Source organism: Musca domestica, unplaced genomic scaffold, assembly GCF_030504385.1.
Source record: "Musca domestica strain aabys unplaced genomic scaffold, Musca_domestica.polishedcontigs.V.1.1 28, whole genome shotgun sequence".
Lineage (NCBI taxonomy): Eukaryota > Metazoa > Arthropoda > Insecta > Diptera > Muscidae > Musca > Musca domestica.
In genome coordinates this window covers 2,327,499-2,339,106 of record NW_026712293.1, presented here as the reverse complement: position 1 = coordinate 2,339,106, position 11,608 = coordinate 2,327,499, and the positions used below count along the sequence as shown (strand labels likewise).

The window sequence follows — 11,608 nt, the reverse complement described above, 5'->3', positions numbered from 1 at the left end:
TCGTCTCCGAGATAACTTAGAACTTAAAGAGAATTCGATTTTCCTTCCTCATTCCATCCGCAATCTACTGGTAAAATTACAAAAAACTGACGTTGCTGTTGATGAGCAGAATGTGAAAACTGCGGCAGCGAATTTCATAAGACAAGTAAAGAATACTTGGAACAGTGGTGCCAGTTCAATGCACAACTAGCAGTATTTGAATGGTCAAATTTGAGAAAAGTCCCTACTTGGGAAGACGTACAGAATGTGACGGATTTGCTGATCACACAAAGATTTCTTAGCAGTAGCCAAGATACGGAGGTGTTCGATGAGTTTTCGCTTATTTCCAGTTACGTCACAGTTGAAAAAATCAAAAGCTGGAACGATGAGAATGTTGCTACTGAAAACCGTTGGGTGGAGCTGTTTAAACACTTCCGTGCTAATAATCTCAACTGCACAAACTTTCGCACAATTATTGAGTATGTTTTATGTATGCCTGGAAGTAACGCACCTGTCGAAAGAGTTTTTTCCCTAATGAATAAAATATGGACAAGTGAAAAAACGCAGTTAAGTGTGACAGTTTTAAAAGCTATTTTAATTACTAAGACTAACATCAACAAACAATGTAATCAGCTCCATTACTACTTGAAAACTAGACCCGATATTTTAAAACTAATTTGCTCTGCTGACAAATATAAAACAAATACTTAGATATAAGATTAATTTCATAAATTAGATTTATACGTATTCTCTCCGTTTTTGAATAAAATTTGTTTTTAAATGCATAATTTTTTTTTCTTTACAAAATTCCGCAGGCGTCCCGCTCTGACGAAAAATATAAATGGTCACATTAATTATGGTTGATTATTACGAACTTTACATGCTAATGGTGCATCATTTTTCTTTATTTGCATTTACCTACATGTAGGACGAGGAATATATTACGGATAATATTTATATACACCAACTTGACTAGAAGGAGTAATTATTTTATTCTTAGTTATAGGAACAGCTTTTATAGGATATGTTTTTCCTTGAGGACAAATATCTTTCTGAGGAGCAACAGTTATTACTAATTTATTATCAGCTATTCCTTATTTAGGAATTGATTAAGTACAATGAGTTTGAGGAGGATTTGCTGTAGACAATGCAACTTTAACTCGATTTTTTGCATTCCACTTTATTTTACCTTTTATTGTATTAGCAATAACAATAAATCATTTATTATTTTTACATGAAACAGGTTCAAATAATCCTATTGGATTAAATTCTAATATTGATAAAATTCCTTTCCATCCTTATGTTACTTATAAGGATATTGTTGGATTTATTATTATAACAATAATTTTAATTTTATTGGTATTAATTAATCCATACTTATTAGGAGGCCCAGATAATTTTATCCCTGCTAATCCTTTAGTTACACCTGTTCATATTCAACCTGAATGATACTTTTTATTAGCTTATGCTATTCTTCGATCTATTCCAAATAAATTAGGTAAAGTAATTGCATTAGTTCTATCAATTGCAATTTTAGCAATTCTACCTTTCTATCACTTAAGAAAGTTCCGAGGAATCCATGAATTGAATTGGTTCTCGACCAGTTGAAGCTCCTTATGTTTTAGTTGGTCAAATTTTAACAGTAGTTTATTTCTCTTATTTCTTATTTAACCCTTTAGTAACAAAGTGATGAGATAATTTATTAAATTAGTTAATGAGCTTGAAATAAGCATATGTTTTGAAAACATAAGATAGAAATTTAATTTTCTATTAACTTTTTACTAAATAAAATTCACTATAATAAATATAATAAAAAAATCTTAAATCCTACAAAAAATAATAAAAAATTTAACGAAAAAGGTAAAAATCTTTTTCAAGCTAAATATATTAATTTATTCAAATAAATATAAAAGAAACAAATGTTAACTTTAAATAAAAAGAAAAAGAAAACACATCACATCCTAAAAATATTAGACAAAATAATATTCTTATAAATAAAATACTTGCATATTCAGCTAAAAAAATTAATGCAAATCCTCCTCTTCTATATTCTATATTAAATCCAGAGACTAATTCCGGTTCACCTTCAGCAAAATCAAAAGGTGTACGATTTGTTTCAGCTAATGAAATTCTGAATTAAACTAATGCTATTGGAAACATTAAAAATAAAAATCAAATAAATAATTGATGCTTATAAAATATTAATATATTATAACCTTCAATTAAAAAAATAAAACTTAATAATACTAAAGCTAATCTTACTTCATAAGAAATAGTTTGAGCAACAGCTCGTAAACCTCCTAATAAAGCATAATTAGAATTTGAAGATCAACCAGCAATTATTACAGTATATACTCCTAAACTTGTACAACATAAAAAAAATAATAAAAAAAAAATTAAAAGAAAATAATTTAATAAATAAAGGTATACATATTCATACCAATAAAGATAAAAATTATGAAAAAATAGGAGAAAAATAATAAGAAATATAATTTTATAATAAAGGATAAGTTTGTTCCTTAGTAAATAATTTAATTGCATCACAAAAAGGTTGAGGAATTCCTATAATTCCTACCTTATTAGGTCCCTTACGAATTTGAATATAACCTAATACCTTTCGTTCTAAAAGTGTCAAATGCAACTCTTACTAAAACACAAATTATTAATAATAAACTACCAATAATAAATAATAAATTTTCTAAATAAAACATGTACTATTTGTAATAAAAATTACATATATAAATTCTAAATTTATTGCACTAATCTGCCAAAATAGTAAATTAATTATATTCAATTATAAAAATAATAATTTATCAAATATTTGGTCCTTTCATACTGAAATATTTTAATTTTTTAAAGATAGAAACCAACCTGCCTTACAGCGATTTGAACTCAGATCATGTAAAAATTTAAAAGTCGAACAGACTTAACATTTTAGCGGCTACACCAAAATATATCTCTTAATACAAATTCGAGGTCGCAATCTTTTTTATCGATATGAACTCTCCAAAAAAATTACGCTGTTATCCCTAAAGTAACTTAAATTTTTAACTTTTAATTTTAATTTAATTTAATTTTTTTAATAACGGATCAATTATTCATAAATTAATGATTTAATTAATTAAAAGATTTTTTAATTTTAATATCACCCCAATAAAATATTATCAACAATCACAACAAAAAAAATCCACAAAATTGTAATTACCCAAATATAAAGATTTATAGGGTATTCTCATCTTTTAAATTTATTTTAGCTTTTTGACTAAAAAATAAAATTCTATTACAAATTTTTATGAAACAGTTAATATCTCGTCCAACCATTCACACCAGCCTTCAATTAAAAGACTAATGATTATGCTACCTTTGCACAGTTAGGATACTGCGGCCATTTAAAATAATTCAGTGGGCAGGTTAGACTTTTTAAATAATTCAAAAAGACATGTTTTTATTAAACAGGCGAACATTAATTTTGCCGAGTACTTTATAAAAACTTTTAATATAAACTTATTTATACATAAATATATACTAATTTTTTCATTATTACTTCATTTTTAAAATTAAAATAAATACTTTAATAAAAAATTAAAATTTAAATAAATAATTAACATTAATAAAATAAATTATAAAACTTTTACTAATAATAACTATTTCTAAATCTATATTTATTATATTATTTAAATATTTTAATAATTTATTTTACAGCTTATCCCATAAAATATTAAAATTAAATAATTATTTAATTAATTTAACTAACTAAATAATATAAAATTTCTAAATTAAATTTATTTCTTAAAGAACTAGATACCTTTAAAAACGAATAACATTTCATTTCTAATATATTATTAAAAATAATTTTGCCACATTAACTTTCATAATATATTAACTCTTTTAAATCGAGAAAATTAAATATTTAATTTTTATTTTGATTTGATAAACCCTGATACACAAGGTACAATAAACTAATTTTCTTTTAAAATAATAATTTTTCAAATTATTTCAATTTTCTTTCACAATACTAATTCACTATAATTAAATTTATTTTTTCTTTATAAAATACTAAAACATAATCACTTTATAATTATTTTTAATAAAATAGATAAAAAACAATAAAAATTAATAAATAAAATTTAATCAATTTATATTGAGTTTCGCAATAATCTTTTCAATGTAAATGAAATGCTTTACTTAATAAGCTTTAAATTGCATTCTAGATACACTCTAGATACACTCCAGTACATCTACTATGTTACGACTTATCTTATCTTAGTAATATGAGTGACGGGCGATGTGTACATATTTTAGAGCTAAAATCAAATTATTAATCTTTATAATTTTACTATCAAATCCACCTTCAATAAACATTTCAAATTTATATTCGTTTAAATAAATTTATTGTAACCCATTTCTACTTAAATATAAGCTACACCTTGATCTGATATACTTTCTTTTATAAAATTTTGAAAATTAACATTCTTATAAAATATTCTAATAACGACGGCATATAAACTAAACAAATTTAAGTAAGGTCCATCGTGGATTATCGATTACAGAACAGGCTCCTCTGAATAGACTAAAATACCGCCAAATTTTTTAAGTTTCAAGAACATAACTACTACTACTTAAGTAATTCCTTTTACATTTTAAATAATAGGGGATGTGTTAAATAATATGTGCTTGTGTGGATTTTCAGACAATTCCGTTGAAAAATGTGGGTAAAATCATCAAAATACCGAATTTCGGGGGGTACCGTTATATGGGGGCTATACGATATTGTGGACCTATATAGATAATTCTCTGCGGATGTATAAAGTGCCCAAAAGGAACTCTTTGTGTGGATTTTCAGACAATTCCGATGAAAAATGTGGGTAAAATCATCAAAATCCGACTATCGTGGGGTACTGTTATATTGGTGCTATACGATATTGTGGACCTATATAGATAATTCTCTGCCGAGGTATAAAGTACCCACAAGGAACTGCTTGTGTGGATTTTCAGACAATTCCGTTCAAAAATGTGGGTAAAATCTTCAAAATACCGAATATCGGGGGGTACCGTTATATGGGGGCTATACGGTATTGTGGACCTATATAAATAATTCTCTGCCGAGGTATAAAGTACCCACAAGGAACTCCTTGTGTGGATTTTCAGACAATTCCGTTGAAAAATGTGGGCAAAATCATTAAAATACCGAATATCGGGGGGTACCGTTACATGGGGGCTACACGATATCGTGGACCGATATAGCCCATCTTCGAAATTGACCTGCCTGCAGATAAAAGAGAGATCTGTGCAAAATTTTAGCTTCCTATCTTAATTCGTTTAGACTGTAGCGTGATTACAACAGACGGAGGGACGGACGGACAGGGCTAAATCGTCTTAGAATTTTACGCTGATCAAAAATATATATACTTTGTTGGGTCTAAAATGATTATTTCGATGAGTTACAAACGGAATGACGAACTTAATATACCCTCCATACCTTTTTTGGTGGAGGGTATAAAAATACCAATTAATATTGGTAAAGAAACTAACAACGTATAAAATAATAAATATACTCCCGCTTGTAAACGTTCGGGTTGGTAACCTCAACCTAAAATTAACAAGTTAAAAAGCAGTATGTTCGGCCGGGCCGAACTTTTATTACCCTCCACCATTTGCAACGAATTTGGAAATTTTCAAAAAATAAAATCCTTAAAAAATTCTGTTAAAATTTTAAAAATACCGAATATAGCCGTTATTTTGGGGTCTATACGACGTGGACATGCATAGGCATTGTTGGTCATAAGCCATTACCATATTCAAATTCGAAACTTGAAATAAACGGTGAACAATGTAGCTAAAATCATCAAAATACCGAATATAGGGAGGTACCGTTATATGGGGGCTATACGAAGACCTGGACCCGCACAGACAATTTTCTGTCACAGACTTTAGTTCCCATAACGAATTTCAAATACCAATTTTAAAACAATTCCGGTGAATAATGTCTACTGCCTACTGGAAAAATAAACATGTGTGCAAAATTTTAGCCACCTATCTCAATTCATTCGAAAGATAGCGTGATTACAACAGGCAGACAGACAGACGGTCATCGCTAAATCGACTTAGAATTTTACGCTGATCAAGAATATATATACTTTGTTGGGTCTGATATGAGTATTTCGAGGAGTTACAAACGGAATGACAAAGTTAATATACCCTCCATAGTATGGTGGAGGGTATAAAAATAAAGTAGGAATTAAACTACTTTCAGAAAATAAATAAAATATAAATAAACTTATACTTCTAAAAGTTAATATTAATAATAATAAAATAATATTAAATAAAAATAAATTTACATAATTATTAAATTTGAATACTGATTCTCTTGCTATTAATATTAAAGAAACAATTCACAATCTTAATAAAATTAATCCATAAGAAATTATATCTGAACCAAATATATAAGAAATTGATATAAAATAATTTGAATATATATTTATTAAAATAAAAATAAAAGAAATAAGAAATAAAAAACTTTGAACCATTCAATATGAATTTTAAATAAAACATAAAGGAAATAAAAATAAAACTATAAAAATAATTTTTAACATTGTAATACATTAAATCTTTGAAAATAATCATTTCCATGTGTGCGAATTATTGAAACTAAAATTGAAAGACCTAAAGCACCTTCACATAGTCTAAAAGTTAAAAATATTATTCTAAAAAAATTTTAATAATTATGTATATTTAAATATACAAATAAAAAAATAATCTTAAAACAATATATTCTAATCTTAATAATATAGATAATAAATGCTTTCGATTAGAAACAAAAGTAAATACTCCTATAATAAATAAAATTCTAGGTAAACATCAATTTAAAATTATTAACATTAGTTTTAATAGTTTAATAAAAACATTGGTCTTGTAAACCAAAAATAAGAGTAACTCTTTTAAAACTTTAAGAAAAAAGAAATTTCTTTATCATTAATCCCCAAAATTAATATTTTAATTAAACTATTTCTTGATATTATGCAATGAATTTTAATAACTCTTCTATTTATTTTTAATTTTATTATTATAAATATTAAACATTCATTAGCTATAGGATTAACCCTACTTATTCAAACTATTTTAGTTTCAATAATTTCAGGATTAATAACTAAAACATTTTGATTTTCTTATATTTTATTTTTAGTATTTTTAGGAGGAATACTAGTTCTATTTATTTATGTAACTTCTTTAGCTTCAAATGAAATATTTACATTTTCTTCAAAAATTTTAATTCCATCAGTTTCTATTTTTATACCCTCCACCTTGGAAAGGAGGGTATATTAACTTTGTCATTCCGTTTGTAACATCCCTAAATATTCGTTTTAGACCCCATAAAGTATATATATTCATAATCAGCATAAAATTCTAAGTCGATTTAACGATGTCCGTCTGTCTGTCTGTCCGTCTGTCTGTCTGTCTGTCTGTCTGTCCGTCTGTCTGTCTGTCTGTTGAAATCACGATACAGCCCACATTATTTGACGTAGAGCTCCAAAATTTAGCAGAGCTATTTGCATTGTGTCTAGGATGGTTGGTATTGAAAATGAGATATATCGGTCCACGTTCTGGTATAGTCCCCATATAACGGTACCTCCCGATATTCGGTATTTTGATGATTTATGCCACATTTTTTCACGGATTTGTCTTAAAATTGGTATTTGTAGGTCATAGCGGCTCCCTGAGCGTGTGGCAAAACATTGCATGTATAGGTCCACGTTGTGGTATAGCCCCCATATAAAGGTACCTCCCGATATTTAGTATTTTAGTTTTTTTTTACCACATTTTTTCACCGATTTGTCTAAAAATTGGTATTTGTGGGTCATAATGGTTTCCAGCTCCGGTGGCGGAACATTGCATGTATGGGTCCATAATTTGGTATAGTCCCCATATAACGGTACCTCCCGATATTCGGTATTTTGATGATTTATGCCACATTTTTTCACGGATTTGTCTTAAAATTGGTATTTGTAGGTCATAGCGGGTCCCTGAGCGTGTGGCAAAACATTGCATGTATAGGTCCACGTTGTGGTATAGCCCCCATATAAAGGTACCTCCCGATATTTAGTATTTTAGTTTTTTACCACATTTTTTCACGGATTTGTCTGAAAATCGGTATTTGTTGGTCATAATGGGTTCCAGCTCCGGTGGCGAAACATTGTAAATATAGGTCCACGTTTTGGTATAGCCCCCATATAACGGTACCTCCCGATATTCGGTAATTTGATGATTTTTGCCACATTTTTTCAGGGATTTGTTCGAAAATTGGTATTTGTTGGTCATAATTGGTTCCAACTTCGGTGGCGAAACATTGCATGCATGGGTCCATGATTTGATATAGCCCCCATATAACGGTACCTCCCGATATTCGGTTTTTTTATGGTTTTTGCCACATTTTTTCACTGATTTGGTATTTGTGGGTCATAATGGGTTCCAGCTCCGGTGGCGAAACATTGTAATTATAGGTACACGTTTTGGTATAGCCCCCATATAACGGTACCTCCCCATAATCGGCATTTTAATGGTTTTTGCCACATTTCTTCTAATGTTTCTTTTACCCTAAGGTGGAGGGTATTAAAAGTTTGGCCCGGCCGAACTTAATGTTTTTTTTACTTGTTTTATTATAATTTTTTTATTATAATTATATAATTCATTATATTTTATTGACAAAAGAATTCTATTAAATTATTCTAATATAGAAATTCAATCAATTTCTAATTTAAATTCATATATAATAGAAAATTCTCTTTCTTTAAACAAATTATGTAATTATCCAACTAATTTATTAACAATTTTATTAATAAATTATTTATTAATTACATTAATTGCAGTAGTAAAAATTACTAATTTATTTAAGGGACCTTTACGACAAATATTTAATTAACTAATGAACAAACCTTTACGACTTAAACATCCAATTTTAAGTATTGCAAATAATGCACTAGTAGAACTACCTGCTCCAAATAATATTTCATCATGATGAAATTTCGGATCATTATTAGGTTTATGTTTAATTATTCAAATTTTAACTGGATTATTTCTTGCTATACATTATACAGCAGATATTAATTTACCATTTAATAGAGTAAATCATATTTGTCGAGACGTTAATTATGGTTAACGTGACCATACGTCCCGCTTTGAGCGGGACAGTCCCGCTTTGAGTTTATCTGTCCCGCTGTCCCCAGCGAGAGCAAAAATGTCCCGCTTTCGAAAATACTGGATATTGATATTGATGACAAATACATGAGTTATTTTTTCCCCGTGAACATATATTTTATTTGCATAGTTTTTTTCAAGCAACATTAACATTAAAATTAACTCGAAAGATAATGCTGGAGTTAATGTCGACGTCGTCGACGGCGTCAAATGTCAAAAAAAATTGAATCGTATGAAATTTTATGAGAGCAGTTAATCTTAACGCCTTAAGAAATTCGAGGCCGAAAAAGCTCAATCTGTTTCAACTTTTTCGGCGTCGTCGACGGCGTTGACATTAACTCCAGCATAACAAGGGAAATCACCAAATTAAAAATGCTTATAAAAACAGAAAAAGTTTCTGTCACTCTGTCAGTACCCTAAGCATAGACGCTCTAAATTGTTCTGGTATCTTTTCATCGCGGAGTCGGAGAAGGCGAGCAAAGTCAAACAATTTATTTTCAATGTTAGTGATTGTAACATTACAATAATGCCTAAACGCAAGTGTACTTTTAACATTTCTTTGCAAAATAAGTATCCATTTATAAAACAAAGAAGTGGTGAATCAGACGTTTCGGTGGTGCCAGTGATATTGAGAAGCATTTAAAATCGGAAAAACACAAGCTTTCTGATCAAGCTGCCGCTTCAAGCTCGTCAATGCTTTCTTTTTTTAAAAGAAGAAATTTGGCGACTTCCAAAGACTTGGATATAGCTGCAGCGGAGGGTGCGTGGGCGTACCACACAGTGCAAGAAAACCACAGTTTTCGTTCGAATGACTGTGCTTCAAATCTAATACAAACATGTTTTGAGCAAAAATTTAGATGTGCCCGTGCAAAATCACAAGCTATAGTTGTAAATGTGCTGGCACCTATGGCGATGGACGAATTGAAAGAACACCTTCACGAAGCCCACTGCATATCTTTATTAACCGATGCTTCCAATCATGGCTCAATAAAATTATTCCCTTTTTAGTTCGCTATTTTGTACCATACGAAGGCGTGAGAGTCAGGATTTTAGAGTTTCAAAAGCAGCCAGGCGAATCATCTGATATAATTGTGGATTATTTGAAAGAAGTATTATGTTGCAATGATTTGAATAAGAAAATTGTGGCATTTTGTGCAGACAATACAAACTGCAATTTCGGAGGAAAGAATAGAAAAGGGATAAATAATGTTTACGCGAAATTGAACCTATCCGTCGGAAGGCAGCTCATTGGGATTGGGTGTGGAGCCCATATAATTCATAATGCTATCAAAACAGCCGCAGTTTGTCTCCCTGTTGACTTCGAATGCATCATTGTGAAAATTTATTCATTCTTCTACATCTACAGCATTCGGGTAGAAGTTCTGAAAGAGTTCTGTGATTCCACCGACAGAGTATCAGAAACTGTTGGGCTACAGTAAAACAAGGTGGCTTGCTTTAATGCCGGCGCTTGAGAGAAGTTTAAAAATGTTTCAGCCTTTGAAAACCTATTTTCTGAGCATAGATAAATGCCCTACTATTTTAAAAACGTTTTTCGAAAATCCCAGCTCTTAATTGTGGTTATATTTTTTGCACGCACAGACAGCGATTTTTCATCAAGCCGTGTTGAAAATCGAGGGACAAAACGTGTCCGCAATAGAGTCTGCGAATGAAATTAATCGTCTCCGAGATAACTTAGAACTTAAAGAGAATTCGATTTTCCTTCCTCATTCCATCCGCAATCTACTGGTAAAATTACAAAAAACTGACGTTGCTGTTGATGAGCAGAATGTGAAAACTGCGGCAGCGGATTTTCATAAGACAAGTAAAGAATACTTGGAACAGTGGTGCCAGTTCAATGCACAACTAGCAGTATTTGAATGGTCAAATTTGAGAAAAGTCCCTACTTGGGAAGACGTACAGAATGTGACGGATTTGCTGATCACACAAAGATTTCTTAGCAGTAGCCAAGATACGGAGGTGTTCGATGAGTTTTCGCTTATTTCCAGTTACGTCACAGTTGAAAAAATCAAAAGCTGGAACGATGAGAATGTTGCTACTGAAAACCGTTGGGTGGAGCTGTTTAAACACTTCCGTGCTAATAATCTCAACTGCACAAACTTTCGCACAATTATTGAGTATGTTTTATGTATGCCTGGAAGTAACGCACCTGTCGAAAGAGTTTTTTCCCTAATGAATAAAATATGGACAAGTGAAAAAACGCAGTTAAGTGTGACAGTTTTAAAAGCTATTTTAATTACTAAGACTAACATCAACAAACAATGTAATCAGCTCCATTACTACTTGAAAACTAGACCCGATATTTTAAAACTAATTTGCTCTGCTGACAAATATAAAACAAATACTTAGATATAAGATTAATTTCATAAATTAGATTTATACGTATTCTCTCCGTTTTTGAATAAAATTTGTTTTTAAA

General features: G+C 29.8%; 2 pseudogenes; both read left to right on the top strand.

Moving 5' to 3' along the window:
- The first annotated feature begins 852 nt into the window (after positions 1-852).
- LOC131803287 (cytochrome b-like) lies at positions 853-1,689 on the top strand (annotated as a pseudogene).
- A 5,307-nt stretch (positions 1,690-6,996) lies between these two features.
- LOC131803290 (NADH-ubiquinone oxidoreductase chain 6-like) lies at positions 6,997-9,070 on the top strand (annotated as a pseudogene).
- The last annotated feature ends 2,538 nt before the right edge of the window (positions 9,071-11,608 follow it).